The following is a 3,373-nucleotide window of genomic DNA, read 5'->3' as shown; positions in this document are numbered from 1 at the left end:
GTCTTGCCAGCTTCAGGACTATCTACCTGAATTACTTCCCAATACCCATTGCCATCTGCATTTAAGTGTTCCTCCTCCAGCAGTAGTGGAGTAATACACTCTTGGAACTCACAAAGTAAAACCCCAGAAGTATTTCCATCTACCCACTCAATTCTCATTACCTTATCAATCAAACGGAAGGCTCTACGTACATCGCTGAGTGTTACAGTGGGATGTACATTTTTCAAGAGCACTGAACATTCAGGGTCAAAATCATACTGAGTACACACATCCATTTTGAAAACTGAAATGTAGTATAACCAATGTGTAGTATACTCAATATGTAGTATGCTCAATGTGTGTGCTTAGTCAATGCGAACACAAGTCTACTCCGCAGCGGGCCCCACGTTGGGCGCCACTTAATTTCTCTTATCAGTTGTAACCCAATAATAAAATATAGGGTATGATCCTGTAAGGAAATTAATCTACAGGGTCTGGGATATTGGAGTGAATAAATAAAATTTGTAGTTGATATAATTTAAATTATATTTGGGGCAGCTTAGAGACAACTCTAGCTCGCACTCAACTTAAGCACACAAAAACGCAGACGAATGGAATTTTTTTTTAAAATGATGTCTATTAAAAAATATATATATACTATGTTCATGAATAATAACAATATATATATATATATATATATATATATATATATATATATATATATATATATATATATATATATATATATATATATATACCATACATTCATACACACACATATATATATATATATATATATGTATACAACAAACAAACCAAACAACAAAAAAAAATGTCTTGTCTCCGGACTAACGCCGGATCCGTATGGAACAGTCTTACGGTGACGGTGTTAGATGGAGCTCAAAAAAATTGCAGTACTGGTGTCCAGCAAGTATATCTCTTGATCCGGAAGACGGAGCCGTTCCAGAATTTGATCGCTCTCAACAGTCCACTGATAAAGAAAAATGTGATAATTCAGACACAATATGTGGGTGTATATGCGATATAACCAGCAAATATAATATTTGCGCTGGATGCGAGTTCTCACGAGCAGCCACCAGACGTTTCACCTCTCACGGCGCTAAAACAGCACACTCACGTATCGACAATGTAATAAAATATACACTAGCAGCACTAATGGCCTGCTTAAATAAAATCACAAACAACTATACAATTTGAACTACAAGATATATACATTGGATGGCAGAAAAATTCAATATCAAATACATTTACAACAGTTAACAACAAAACTGAACTTGACGTTAACCACTGCATATCGGGCTAAGTTTCCCCATAGCTAGCATAAAGCACAACGTGGTCGGTACATATTTTAGAACTCAGAAATAAAATAACTCTACTAAGTAATAATAATAAAATAACAAAGACATTTTCTTACCTGATAAAGAAAAATGTGATAATTCAGACACAATATGTGGGTGTATATGCGATATAACCAGCAAATATAATATTTGCGCTGGATGCGAGTTCTCACGAGCAGCCACCAGACGTTTCACCTCTCACGGCGCTAAAACAGCACACTCACGTGACCTAGAGGGGGTGCTGCATTACAACTCTAGACCCACAATTACAGGTAAGCGGCAATTAGTTGAGAAACGTGCCTGAAATGCCAAACTAAAAGAATTTATTTTTTTCTTGAATAAAACAAATAGCAACAAGAAATAATTAAATACACCACTTTGTGGGTGGGTTACATCAACATTAAATGCTTTTTTTTCTTTTCACAGACCTTTTAGATCCCTCCTCACATCCATCTATCTCACTGTCCTTTATAGCGACCCAACGGCACTTTTAAGAGCCACTCGTCTGTCTGTGTCTATCTATCCATCCATCCATCCATCCATCCATCCATCCATCATCTATCTGTCTGCCTCTCTTGCTGTTTATCTGTCTGTCTTCATTGTCTGTGTGTGTCTGTTGTCTCTCTGTATATCTATCCATGCATCCATTCATCCATCCATCCATCTATCTCATCCATCTATCTATCTGTCTGGTATGTGTACTAATTTTTATTTTACAATCATAGGCAAAGAAAAGAAGGTCGGCAAAACTCGTATCTGGTGGTGTTAGGTGGAGACAGAGGGATAATTCAGAACAAATTATTCCAAATTTTCCCCCAAAGACTCATAACTCGACTACACGTAATAAATGTTCTTTTTGGTCTCCAAATTTGAATTGTACAGGTCTTCTGATAGTTGAATAATGAAAATGTACCTTGGTCTCACATTGCTTTTTGTTCCAAACTCAGGTAAAAGGAGCAGTTCTGAAGTGGCTGAACCAGTATTTCAGCAGCCTGAGCCAACACATTATGGTCAGTAGAAATCTGTTACACAGATTATACATACATAACTGTAAGTCACACATTTAATAATTTAGTAATTTTTTTGTCTTACATTTACAGATAGTGCTCAAGAACTTAATGCACTGCAAGACCTTCTCGGGGACGTTCCTCCACAAGGGAAGGGCACTGTGCCACTCAGCTGGGCTGAACGGCAAGCTCAAAGCTCAGAGAAGTGGAATGCTTCTGTCACGTAGGGCTACGCCCCCCTCTCCTAGCTGTCACGTAGGGCTACGCCCCCCTCTCCTAGCTGTCACGTAGGGCTACGCCCCCCTCTCCTAGCTGTCACGTAGGGCTACGCCCCCCTCTCCTAGCTGTCACTCTGGTTTCCCTGTTTCTCATGTCTGTGTTGTTCCCAGCCCGTTGATCCCGCTTTACAGATGTTTGCTGTACAGAGATTGCTTCGTCTACCTCAACAGTGTGCCTGTTCTCCCAGTCAGCTAAAGCTGATGTGTGGTAAAGAGGTCATCCTTGTTAGTAAGTACTTAATTCAGTTCAATTAAATGCAGAAGACTGAATTCATACTGCTTACACGGCTCTTTTTGATTTCAGGATGGTACCAACTAAATTTGCCAACACTGGGCTGTTCTCAGTGCATGAAAAGCTGGACCACTGGACTTGATTAACTAGTACAATGCGGAAATTGGCCTGCTACCATCAACCACCAGACCATCTTCCATGTAGACCTGTTCCAGTCTTTACCTGCTACCATCAACCACCAGACCATCATCCATGTAGACCTGTTCCAGTCTTTCCAGGATCTGAAGCAGCTGGCTCCTGGGCTTTCTCGTCATGCATTTATTGGCATGCTTGATGAAAGAACAGTCTTTTGGCAGAGTAAGCGTGCATTTCTTTGTTGTAGATCAGGGCCAGTCTTATCCACACAGGGTCACTGTGGCTGCAGATGGTCTTATCAAGCAGAACCTATTTCTATTTGTTTAAAATGTGCTGTAGAATACATATATCTTGCATTTTACAGTATTCTCTAATTTGTGCATA

This window comes from Brachyhypopomus gauderio, chromosome 2 (genome assembly GCF_052324685.1).
Source record: "Brachyhypopomus gauderio isolate BG-103 chromosome 2, BGAUD_0.2, whole genome shotgun sequence".
NCBI classification, from domain to species: domain Eukaryota; kingdom Metazoa; phylum Chordata; class Actinopteri; order Gymnotiformes; family Hypopomidae; genus Brachyhypopomus; species Brachyhypopomus gauderio.
Note: the sequence above shows the minus strand (reverse complement) of the source record.